We start from the raw sequence: 13,914 nt of genomic DNA, 5'->3' as shown, positions 1-13,914 counted from the left end.
CCTCATTTATGGTTAGTATGTTTTTTCTTTCTGTTTGTTGTTGTTTTTATTTTGTTTGTTGGATTTCTATAAGAATTAGAAATACATTTCTTTTGCCCAATTATGTTTTTCGATACTTTTAGATTTACATGTTTATGGAGAGTTTTTTTTTTTTTTTGCATATATCATGACAAAGAACTAAATTTTTTTTACAAAACTATTAATTATATTACGATTTAGTATGTTTTTGGTGGATAATAGATTAATTGAAGTATAATTTAAAGTTGAGATTGAGTTTTCTGTAAAAAGTTAATTTAAGTTTAGCGATAAATAGATTTACTATTGAGTTGAGAGGAACAATACATTTTTTTTAATTATTTTAATTAATGATTAATCTTAAAATGATTCATGAAAAAGTTGAGACTTGAGAAGGAGAAAGAGACTTAAAACTTCAAGATATTGTAAGTCTACTATCAAGTTTACTTTCTTGACACCCCGAACCAGATCTTATTGTTTTAACTCATTTGTTTCATCTAGATATCTTTAGTAGTGTTCTATAAATTATATATATATATTTTTATTTTATATAAAAATATGTAGATATGTTAACTAGAAATTTTGAATCAACTATTTAAAAATCTAGAGGAAGAGAATAATTGAGCTTTAATTGCATAATAAAAAGGAGCTATGAATAAATTTATAAAAATAGATAAGAAAAATGAATTAGAAAATGCAGGTGGATGCTCTTTGAATAAAAGATAATAATATAGATATAAATGAAACCAACAATAGAGAAAGAGAAGTAGTTAGTGATGAGTGTAAGACCCACTAATTTAAATAATTAAATAAATCTGAATTTAATTAAATGAGGGTAGTAAAAGCCTTTATCACAATTAATTATAACCTTTATGATGTGGAGAAGTATTAGCTCAAATGGTTGAGAGTATTTGATTGACATTGACATCAGCATTTGTATGGTTATGGGTTCAAACTTGGGGAACCTAAATTAAACTTCATTTTTGGCTATTTTTGGATTTGGCTTGGAATTTGAAGGGTTAAAGGAAAACCCTAATAGACATGGCAGCCAAGGGGAGGGGGCTGAAAAACAGAACCTAATTAGGACATTGAATGGTAATTAACTTAGGATTAATGCCATTTTCGTTTTTTCTCAATAAACCCACATTATGACCATTTTGAAAAGGGCATTTTGAGGTAGGAGAGAAGGTTTGGTTGGGCTGTCATTGGGGTTGCAGAAGAGAGCACGAAATTGTGAGTTTTGGTGAGTGTTGGGTGAGGTTTTGGGTCTGAGTTGGTAGAAGAGCAAGAAGGATATTGGCGGACGAGGATGAAATAGAGAATTTATCAAATTAAGCAAGGAATCCAGGTTAGGGGAGTTCCTATTATGTGTTTTAATTTTTGCTATCGTTTAATGATGTGTTCTGGGTCATGCTTGAAATGAAAAACTTGTAAATTCTTGTCCCTTATGCGTTTTCTGGATTTTTCCAGAAATCGCTTAGCGGCGCATGATGTAACACCCTCTATTTTATATTAATTATATTTAACTTTCTTGTTTAAATATATAGAGTGAAGTAATTTTATGATTTCATAAGTAAATTGACAAAGGGTTTTATACAATGTAAAAGATGATTTATTTATTTGTGCTAACTACTTATTTTGCGTTGTGTAAGTAAAAGTGTGAGTAAGGCTTCATTAACCATTGGATTAAGCCGAAATTTTTATAAAGCATTCTTAAAACATAGTTCTTCAATATGAACGGTGAGATTTTGAATTGGAGGTGTATGCAAAGAGCAGTTACTTCCGCACTTTAGTGTAAAAGTAAGGTCTCCAGCTGCTGTGCAGTTCTGAGTTACCTTAGTAAATATTTTATTCCCGCTTTGTTAACCGTTGGATGAAGATAAAATTTTTACACAGAGTTACTAAGACATAGTACTAAAGTTTGACCGTTTGGATTTGTATTTAGATCTCTTTGGTGAGAGAAATAAGTTTTACAGTTTGAACTAGCGTCAGTTACGTCCTGTTTTGGGTTATTTTAGTAAATATTTGATTCCCGTTTTATTAACCGTTGGATCGAGCTCCAATTTGTTCGACCAGTTCTAGAGACATAGGTCTTTAGTTTCACCGTTGGGATTTACAAATAGAGTTGTGTGTTAAGAGATATGAATTTTACACTTTGGAGTGAAAACAAGTCTTCTAGAAAGTCAACAAGTCTTCTTGCAACTACCATGAAGTCTCCTACAATGAGAATTTCGACCAAGCTTCTCTATATGGTCAAGATAAACTTATCCTCACTAAGGAATCTCATAAATTTACCATCAATACATCCTTATCCCTTTGTCCAAGATTTTTCCTATAAATAGGACTTCACTTTACACATCTTCTTCACAAAATCCAAAACAATATAGAAGGAAAGGTATAAACTCTTGTGAAAAAAATTGAAGTTGGAGAGGGAAATCCAGAATCTTGAGGTCTTCATTTTCATCTTAGAGTATATTTAGCATCTTCAAGGTATGGGGGGTCTATCTCAAATCTCTAAGTCTTTATCTTAGCAAGTTTTCTTTAAGTATACAATCTATCTTCTTGATTCTGAAATTTTTATACATTATCTTGAAATTTTGAGTTGAAAAATGGATTCCTTGGGTATGAAAACCTAGGGTTAAGTTCAAGAATCATCTTATTTGGAGTTTTACACAAAAAGTTACAAATAAAACAAGTTTGCTATTTTACTTATAAAATTTTATACGGAAATTATGTTTTAATTATGATTATTGTTTTGATTAATTTTCTGTAAAGTTATTGTGAAAGAATGATTTATGCTTGGTTGTTTTTACTATTTTGAAAATTGTGACAAATTAAAAATGCAGTTGTTATGCTGCCAAAATTTTGTGAAAGTCTCAAGAATTATAAAGATAATGCGAAAGGATGATTGTAAATTAAAGTACAGAAATAAAGAATAAAAAGGACTGTATGGATAGTACAGAGATACACTGGGTATAGAGTCCAGAGAAAGGTCTGATAGACCTAGGAGAATCGAGGGTGGTGATATAGATACCCTGGATTGACGTATACAATTAGCCGGGTATTCGAAAATTCACAGGCCTCACACTCTATTCTCGACCGTCCTCTTGACTATACTTTAAGACCAGGAAGGTGGAATAACGTTCACGTTGTATCCGTGAGAACGTTTAGCCTGCTGGCACTATCCATATTGGCATAAGACCATTATGATTCGGAAAAAAATCTAATGGCAGTGTTTGGGACCCAAAGTATATAAAGAAAGAATATGATATAAATATACTAATGAGTTGAAACTCGGAATTATACAAATATGATTATTAAAAGATTGATAATGAGGATTTTGATATCCTAAATTTAAAACATACGGAAATGATTATTTTATTGATTAATTTGATTTTGATATTTTTGGCATGGTTAGTTATGACATTATGGAGATTTAAACTTTTGTGAAAATGTTTCATTCAATTGAAAGTTTATTCAAATGACCATACTTTGAAATGTTATGATGAAGTTTTGGAGTTAAGGGAAAGACTCACCCTTACTTTCTTTATTTTTCAGAGGAAGAAATTGGAGACCTAACATGTAACAATGAGATTGTTTAGCCTAACTTTTCTTGTAACCTTGGATTATGTTAAAGCTACAACTGATATGGTGTAACTTGTTTGTGATGTATTTCAAACTAAAAGTACCTTTAGTTGGTTGTAAAAGTATAAACAAACATCTCTTACAAACACTTATATGTATGTTAACATTTTATTCTCATAAATATCATGTATGTCTAACAGATGATACATTCGAGTGATGTATTATTATTATTTTTTTGTTTGGTATTTATTAATTGAATACAAATAAATTTTTCCTTAAGTAAATGATACATTAGACAAGTAAAGAACATCTAGTAGCACCGAATTCTAGTTGGGGTGTTACACATGAACTGCCGCTAGGCGGCACATGCATTTTGCACCCAGTTTTCTGGGTTTCTTTATGAATCGCCAGGTGGCCGAAGGAGACCCGCCAAGCGACACCAATGTATTTACATTATCTTTTATGGTTTTGGGTATTTTTAGGGTATATGTGAGGTGGCCGTGATATTTATGTGCTTGAATGTGAATTTTGATGAGTATGATAGACTGTGTATATTATGGTTATGTTGGAATGCTGATTTCCGATCTGAAATTGGGGGCTAGGGTTATGTTGGGGATTGAAAACCATTATGCATGATATAAGTTAGTGATCAGTCCACTGTTTGATGGAATGGGATTATTATATGACATATACATATTTGTTGCCATGTACGAGCATGTGAAATTGTCTATCATGGGCTTGGTTGATGATCCTTTCTGAGTTTCTGCTATGATTGTATGCAAAGGAGAATTATGCGGGATAAATTGTGTGTATGATGGGCAGAGGGGTGTAAGGAACTATAAACATGAGATATAAAATGAGAATACATGAGAAGTAATAATGGAGACATAAGTGTAAGTTAACTAAATGAGAATATGTTGGTATGCACTGAAAATTTTAGGAAGATTATGACCATGTGTTAATTTGCCAATAAAGGTAGGATTGGTATGAGTGATATTGCATGTGTGGTACCTGTTTCTTAGTCAATTGTTTGTGAAGGCGATTTTGTGATAATCTATTGGTGCTATGTTTGGTAAAACTGCAGTGGTATGAGTTATATAGTCATTAGATTGTATGACCAAAAGACTGTGAGCATGTGTGCATGATGATGATTAATTTGGTGGTGTTTTGAATGGATGTGATGTAATCTAGTTATAGATTTATGACTGGAAAATCATGTTGTGCTGCAATTCCATGTGCTGAATGTTTTGGGATCCTTTGGGATCTGTTTTAAGTGTCAAAAACCAGTAGCATTGCGCTACTGGTATGGCGCCTGGAGGCGTGAGCGAGCCGCCAGGCGGTAGAGTCACACACTAGTGATAGTAGTCACTCTGCGCATAGGGCGCCTGGCGGCAAGGATGGTCCCACCAGGTGAAATGGTGAAACAGAAGGTCTGGAAGTGGGTTGGCGCCTGACGACACGAGATGGGTGCGCCATGCGGTGACGGACAATGAGGCGCTTGGCGGTAGGGTGGAGTCCACTAGGCGATGACGGTGCAGTGAGGATTCTGTTGGCGCTTGGCGCCTGACGGTGTGTGATGCTCGCCAGGCGGTCTGGACCCAGATTCTGCCTAGTGGCGTGAGATGCGCGTCAGGCGGTTTTGGTTCAGTGATGGTGTGCGAGGAAAGGTTTCTACACAGCCTTTGGTGACGTTCATGATGCGAGGCTTTGGTTGGGGGCCTAGTTACGAGTGTATCTTGTATTGGGGTAACACGTGACCACTCTAGGTTGTAGCCTGATGGTTTAGGAAGTCCAGTGGAGTGTGCGAGTTGTGGCTCGTACGACGAGGTTTCGGGTGATTGTCCTCTTCAATGTATTCTGATAGAGTTTTGGTAGTTTGGGAACAACTACAAACTTATGTTTGTTTTGGGAAACTCACCTTGGTGTCACGGTGAGATGCTGTGGCAAAGTTATTCCCACGTGTGGACTATCAGGTGGTGGCCTGTAGTCGGAGGGGCGAGTAGACATTCGTGCAGCAGAGATCGATCATTGATTTCACCTAAAGAGTATAAAAATGATAGATGACTAATGCAAATGCTGGAAATGGAGAAGTAAGAAAAAGGGAGAAGAATACTAACCTGGGTTTTAATGTTTAGATGTTGTATTTAATATTATATTTGTTTGATTTTATTTAAATGAGCTCACCCTATCTGTGTGTGTGTGGCGATGATCATGTAACTTGTTGTTAAAAAATAGATTTGTCTAATATTCTTAACCACGAAGGGATCTGAATTGATTAATGAGTTTTTCACTTGTTTAATGTGAATCTTGAAGGAGTCTTTAAGTCTTAAAGCTCAATTAATCAATTTCGCAGTTCTGGGTTAATGGACTGTTTAAAAACAATTAAGAAAGATTGTGAGAGAAGAGAAAGAAGCAATACACCACAATTTATACTGGTTCGATTCAAAAAGAATCTACGTCCAGTCTTCTCCTAAGTAAACCCACTTAGGAGGATTCCACTAATACAACTAGGATCCAAGAATTACAAGAACACCTATATAATTCTAGAACCTAAAACCCAAGAACTTGATCTACCAATCAAGAACTCCCCCTAGGAGCAATGCATCCACACAATTGCACCTAGGCCTACACTTCACACAATGAAGCAACTGTAATCAGGAATACAATAAACAGAATCAAGAAACGAATACACCTATGTTGTGCAGATTTGACAATATGCTCCTTGATTCAAGCAAGACCCATCATGGTAGAATCAACTATCAATCTTCTTGGATCTGCACTTGAATGATCTTCCAGAATGATCAATCTCTCTGTTACTATCAGAAGGCTCTCTCTCAGAAGGAAAAACTGCGTGATTTGTCAATGCTCTCCAGTCCCAAAACAGATTCTAAAACCAGCTTTTGTACAGATTTTTCTGTTGTCATTAATTGATTAGCAATTTACCTAATCGATTATTGTGAGTGTATTTTCACTGCCTTAGTGCAGTACTCACAGCTAATCCAATAGTTAAACAGCTAGCCATTCATGTTTGCACCAGCAAGAATGTAATGGTCCAAAGCAGCACAAAGCAGGCCTAATTTACATCTGATAAAGAAAAACTATTAGCCTAATGCATAACCTAACTAGACCAAATCTATGTTCTATTCTAATCCAGTAGACATCATCAAAACCATTCTTCATTCATAGGTGAAGTAGCTCCCCCTACCAACACTTGTTCATGGGAGCAGATGTTGATGCAGGTGAGCAGACTGATGCATAGAGACGGAGTGGGGATCTCTCGGGGATTTTATCACTGGTTTATTTTGTTGGACTATGGTTTTATTGTAATAGTTTTATAGACAATTTTATCTGTAATATGGTATTGCCGCAAATTATTTTATCTGTTTTGGCGCGTTGAACTTAAGGTTTTAAATATTTTCCGCGATTTGGGAAATTGATGAATAATAAATGAGGTTGTTTATCAAAATTTATTTTTTTATTTATTTTAATAAGTAATTTTCGGCTAGGACGTTACATTGAAGATAATTTTGATTCTCAAATCCAAGATAACAAGGAGGAGATTGAGAGACTAAACGATGATTCTACTTTTAATAAAAACATATATGATCTAAGCTAATGGAAGAATATTAATACAAATTTAAGAGATTTATTTGTAAAAAAAGGTTATATTAAAATCAATGATATAACTTTTCCTAAATATATACATTTTAGACCATTTTTTTCATTAAATTATATTCAAAGACTTAATTTTGTGCAAAAAAAAAATTAAGTTTGCTTTTAAATTTCCCAAATTCTAGACACCCCTGTGAAAGGGTAAGGGTTTAATTAAGGAGAGAGACGATACCGGGTAGTTAATATTTATCTAGTCAAAGGTCAAATGAGAACCCATTCTCTCTTGTATCTTTAGGAGTAAGTTGGGCCAAAAAGAAAAGAACGTATCTCTTTTTTTTTTCTTCTTTTGTTTACTTTTTATTTTTTTCTTTTATTTTATTTTCATTTCTTTCTCTTCTTTTTCTTTTTCTTTTTCTTCTTTTTATTTTATTTTATTTTATTTTTTGTGTGTATGTACTTTTTAAATATTTATAAATTATTTGAATTTTAAAAATAATAATTAAAATGGTAAAATTGAAAAACAAAATATATATATATATAGGTATAGTTATAGTTATATATAAAATAAATTATAGTTATTACAAAAAATAATATAAGTAATATTGTTTAAAATAATAATTTATTATGAATAATTATTTAAATTTGAAAAATTGTTATTGAAAAGATAAAAGAAATAAATAATTTTTTAACAATAAGTAATTATTTTTATTTTAAAAAGTAGTTACTAATGATAAAATTGAAAAATATTTCTTTTATAATAAATATTATTTAAACTTAAAAAATAGTTACTAAGAGGGTAAAATTAAAAAAAAAAAAAGACATCAAATATCAAATATATGTATCTCTTATGTTATATGTTATAGATTATGACAGTGGACAGTGATGGATTCATAAAACTTGTACACTGTATTTTTTTTTCATATCTCTTTAGTTCTTGCAAAATTGAAATTGGGGTCAAATATCTGAAATATATTTAACTAAAGTAATATGTCAGACCGAAGTTTGGATTATGGGAAAAGTATGAGTAAATTGATACTTTATATTTCATTACAAACACAAGACTAAATAAGGTTTATAGTTTAATTAAAAAAGTAAAATGAAAATATGCATACTAGTTTCCAAGTTGACAATGAAGGTGTTTTTTAATAAGCACACAGTAATGGAATTTAAACAAACCATATATAATTTCCAACTTATTACCTTATCTAAGCATTATAACAAGTTCAAATGTTGGAGTCCTACAATATTACGACGTTCAATTGCCTGAAAACAAAAATAAAGGGGTTAGTTAGGTTAATCACACGAAAAAACTAGGGGGCAATCATGATTTTTCATGGTAGTAATTAAAATCATTAATAAATAAATTTTCGAAGGAACAAGCAGGTTTGTTGCTATTTCATGTCCCCAAATAAATAAAAAATATATTATTTTCACTTATAAATATATACAATGAATTAAAGAATATCTATAGTGATACTCACTAATGAAACAACTTTTAAACTTAAAATATGCATTTTAAATACTCATATTTTTGAAACCCACTTATTTAAAATATAAACATTCAACAAACATATAAAAAAAGGATACAGCTGTTTAATTTATTAACAAATACTTATTTTAAAGACTAATGATAATAAAATTTGCTTCAAGATACTATCAGTATTTGATAATTTTATTTTAATGAACAGATATATAGAAGTAACAAATAAAGACTTGGTTGGGAGACCAAATAAATTATATAAGGACTATACTATCATTACCTGTATCCACCTTAAATATCATCGTAAAGACGTTTACTTTGTCATTAATATTGTCCGCTAAACTGATCAAGAACTTGAAATAGACATGTCTCCAAGAACGCTTTAATAAGATTGAGCCAAATACCATCCAGAAGCTTATAATAAATCCAAAAGACATACTTATGAAAAAATCATTATTGAAAAATGAATATTCGTCATCATGACCTTTAACATTTGGATTTTGTGTTTGTTCTTCATTGATACACAATTTCTCAAGCGGTAGTCCACAAAGATCGAGATTATCTTCATAACTAGATGTACTGAAACTTTGTAATTGTGTGCTAATTGGAATTTTTCCAGATAAATAGTTATGTGACAAATCTAACATGGTAAGTCGATCAATTTGAGTAAGACTAATAGGAATGGGACCAACTAGTTGGTTTCTTGAAAGATCCAAAAATTCAAGTGATGCAAGCTTTCCAATATTTGAAGGGATTTTCCCTATTAAATTGTTTCTTGATAAATTCAATAAAATCAACCCAAATAAATCCTCTATTTCCATCGGAATTTCTTCTGAAAAGTGATTGCTTGAGAGATCAATACCTTTTAAAAGAGACAATTCATCATTCATGAACATTTGTTTTGAACCTTTCCACATCAAATTGCCATTCAACTCATATGATTTTATGCCTCCAGATTCCCATGTTCGGAAACTATAACCGTGATATTCATATGAAGACATGTTGTCAGCCATTACAACAAAATTTTTTATGCACTTAGGAATTTTCCCGAATAAGTTGTTGATGGAGAGATCCAAGAGTTGAATGTTTTTGAGATAGCAAATTTGCATTGGTAAAGTTCCATAAAAATTATTACTTCCCAAACTTAAAAATTGCAGATTTTTATAATTACTCCCAATCCAAGCAGGAAAAAGTCCAGATAATTTGTTTTCTGCCATATCTAACATTACTAGCTCTGTGCAACTTCTCAATGACAAAGGAATCTCACTTATTAAGTTGTTGTTTCTCAACAACAATGCTTGAAGATTAAAAAGTGAACCCATTGAAGTAGGAATTTTTCCTGAGAAATTATTGTAACTCAGATCCAAATAAATTAATGACTTGAAATGACTCCAACAATCTGGAATTTGTCCAGATAATTGATTATTTGATATGTCTAATTGGTATAAAGTCTCAATTGTACCATTCAAACATAAAAACAAAGTAGAATCTGAGAATTCATTTTTAGACAAATCAAGGATTCTAGAATTTCGCAGAAATAGAGGAATAGGACCTTCAAATTGATTTGATCTAAGTGACATCTCATCAATAAGAAACTTCTGTGGAATATTTGGAATTATACCCCGTAATTTGTTGTATGAAATATCTATGGTCATCCCTTGTAGTGATAATTTACCCCAAAACCATTCTGGAACAACATCTGATATTGAAGCATTTGAAATGTCAATATAATAAAATTTATTTTGTGTCTTGAGCCATTTGGGAAATGTTGGACCTAGCTTGCAAGATCTCAATTTTATAAAGAACAACTGAAAAGGTGGAACCCAATTTTGGGTAAATTCCAAGGCTAATGAGTTGTCAGATAAATCTAATTCTCGTAACCTAGACACATTAGCAAAATTGTAATCAGTGAGCACACCTCTTAAATAGTTTGAATACATGTGGAGTTTCTCTAATTGGGGTGGAAATTGAATATTCTTAGGAATCTCTCCATTTAGCTTATTTATATAAAGAGATAATCCTTTTAAAGATGTGAATATGGAGAAGTCAGGTAGTGTGCCATTAATTTGGTTAGAGTTTATATCTAATTCTTCTAATGAATATCTAGCACATCCAGACAAATGATGGATTATCCTTGGAAACTCTTCACTGAAGCTATTTTGTGACATATCTAGTGAACGTAAAGCACATGCATTTCCAAATGATTTTGGAATTCCACCTTCAAACTTGTTTAATTGGATAGACAAATACTCCAATGAAGGTGGCAATTTGCTACCTTCATATATCTTTCCACTTAATTGATTTTCAGTAAGATCTAATTTTTTCAGAGCTAAAAATATTGAAAGATCAGGAAATGTACCATTAATCTTATTTCCTTGTAAGCTCAATTCTTGTAATGAGTTTCTTGCACATCCAGATAAGTGATGAATTATCACCGAAAACTCTTCACTCAAACTATTAGAAGACATATCCAATAAGCACAAAGCACATGCATTTCCAAATGATTTTGGAATTCCACCTTCAAACTTGTTTAATTGGATAGACAAATACTCCAATGAAGGTGGCAATTTGCTACCTTCATATATCTTTCCACTTAATTGATTTTCAGTAAGATCTAATTTTTTCAGAGCTAAAAATATTGAAAGATCAGGAAATGTACCATTAATCTTATTTCCTTGTAAGCTCAATTCTTGTAATGAGTTTCTTGCACATCCAGATAAGTGATGAATTATCACCGAAAACTCTTCACTCAAACTATTAGAAGACATATCCAATAAGCACAAAGCACATGCATTTCCAAATGATTTTGGGATTCGACCTTCAATAGAGTTCAATTGAATTGAGAGAGACTCCAATTTTGGCGGTAATATGATGTCTTGAGGTATCTCTCCACTTAAATGATTTTGATCGAGGAACAATGCTTTTAGAGATGAAAATACTGAAAGCTCGGGCAAATTTCCCGTGATGTGATTATTTGACAAATCCAATTCTCGCAATGAGTATCTAACACAACCACTAGACAAATGATCAAGAATGGATGGGAGGTCTTCTGTCAAATTGTTCATATACAAGTTTAAAGAATACAAGGTGCATATATTCGTGAAAGATTTCAAATCTCTGCCCTTTAATGTATTAGAGCGGAGGTCAAGATACCTAAGCGAATTCATGGCCATACCAAAATGACCTGATGTGGAACCCTCCTGGAGGCTAGAAATAAGGTGAAGCTCAACAAGACTGGAAGTGGTATTTGAGACCCACTCAAATATCATCGGTGACGTGAAGGTGTTGAATGAAAGATCAAGGAACGAGAGGGAAGTAGAAGAGTTGAACTTAAAAGGCCTAGATGACAAAATGAAATAATAGGAAAGGCTACAATCAATTAAACCGAGTTCTCTTAGTTTAGGTAGCTTTCCAATCACATGCGGCCAAGTATGAGAACGATTAAGATTTGATACTGAATCCAAGTAAAGATGGGTTAGAGATATGAGATTTGAGAGCCACTGACCTCCATCATCAAGTTTTAGAGCATGATTCCCTATAATATAAAGCTCCTGCAAATGTGAGAGATTTCCAAGCTGAGATGGTACATTCCCTTCAAAAGAACTGTCTCCAAGAGAGAGCACCTGCAACTGGAAGAGATTACCAAGTTGAGATGGTACATTTCCTTCAAAAGGATTGTTTCCAAGATAGAGCTCCTGCAACTGGGAGAGATTTCCAAGCTGACGAGGGATAGAACCCTCCAGAGAATTCCCAGCTAGATTTAAGTATTTCAAATGAGAAAGAGAGCCTAACTGACTTGGAATTTTTCCGCTAAAACGACAAGAAAAGAGATCAAGGTATTTCAAGTTTTTGAAGGAACCAATAAACTCTGGGATGTGACTGTCTTCAAAGGAATTATAACTGAGGTTCAAATACTGTAATTGTCGCAACTCCATCAACGACTTGTGGATCTCTCCACTTAGATGAAGGTCGACAATCTCTCCATGAAGGTCGAGACTCAGAATATGAGCGGTGAGGTTACTGCAACGAATCCCCTTCCATTGGCAGCAGTGAGGAGTAGTCCACGATGAGAGCATGCCGTAGTCATCCACAATGGCAGCCTTGAATTGGAGCAGTGCTTCCCTCTCCTTTGGAAGACATCTCACTTGCTCTTCACCATGAACAACCTGCAACATCAGACACAGCATAAACATCATGAATCTGAAACGAACCGGATTCCTCATTGACGTTGTTGTGGCTCTTATCATCACACAGAAAAAGTGATGGATAGAATGCAGGGAGTATTAAAGTTTGATTGGTGTTGGTGAATTAAGCAATCTCCATAACCACATATATACACATTCGATTCATCCACTGTTCATCAATGACCAGTGTTTATATATTTAATATTTTACGCTTTTCAAATCGTATAATGTTTTTTGTAAATATTCATACAAATTGGAAATGAAAGTGAGATCTTTAAAATATATTTAATATTTATTTATCTAATATTAGCACAGAGGCACGTATTTGTATTATATTAAAAAATATGTAACTAAAAAACATTATAATAATTATAAAAAAGAAAAATGAATTATTACACTACAATAATCCTTGAAATGACTTGTCAGAAGATACCGTCAACAGAAAAATCAAACACTAAAAATAATACTTAAAATGACTTGTCAGAAGATACCGTCAAAAAAATAATAATCAAACACTACAATAATTCTTCAAATGACTTGTCAGAACGTACCGTAAAAAAGAAACAGAATTTTATTATTTAATAGTATTTTTATAATTTATATAATAAATTTTAGGCTGATAAAAGATGAGATAAATTTATAATATATAAATAGATATAATATTATTTTATAAATGAATTTGTTAAATTTGAATTAAATTTAAAATTTATTTTTTAATATAGTATCAAATATATTAATAGAATTTATCACAACAAAATTGATTAAGTTTATTGTTTCACCTACTCTCATAATATTATCAGACTAGCGATTAATTATACGTGGAAAATATTATGAAGTGCAATTGTCCCTTGTATCACATTCCACAAAACAAACAGAAAAAAAAAAAAAAAAAAAAGACTTAAATCGTGTATAATGGGATGGTCCCTTATACCACATTTTCCAAACAAAACAAAAAGATTCGTCACATTACAGTAAATACAACCACATATTGAGCACATTTCATGTTCAATCCATCTCAACTCAATTTACTTGGTATGC

At 32.3% G+C, this 13,914-nt stretch overlaps 1 long non-coding RNA gene and 1 pseudogene across 1 annotated transcript; one reads left to right on the top strand and one right to left on the bottom strand.

Annotated features, from left to right (window-relative positions):
* Positions 1 to 2,148: 2,148 nt before the first annotated feature.
* On the top strand, positions 2,149 to 7,534 carry LOC146887255 (uncharacterized). The gene is made up of 2 exons (XR_014994328.1): positions 2,149 to 2,505; positions 3,574 to 7,534. It is a non-coding gene; the product is annotated as an uncharacterized LOC146887255 (long non-coding RNA).
* Positions 7,535 to 10,362: 2,828 nt separating this feature from the next.
* LOC114180842 (uncharacterized) lies at positions 10,363 to 13,016 on the bottom strand (annotated as a pseudogene).
* Between the last annotated feature and the right edge of the window lie 898 nt (positions 13,017 to 13,914).

This window comes from Vigna unguiculata, chromosome 4, assembly GCF_037176805.1.
Source record: "Vigna unguiculata cultivar grain cowpea cultivar isolate G323 ecotype 2 chromosome 4, ASM3717680v1, whole genome shotgun sequence".
NCBI classification, from domain to species: domain Eukaryota; kingdom Viridiplantae; phylum Streptophyta; class Magnoliopsida; order Fabales; family Fabaceae; genus Vigna; species Vigna unguiculata.
Note: the sequence above shows the minus strand (reverse complement) of the source record. Positions and strands in the feature narration are given on the sequence as shown.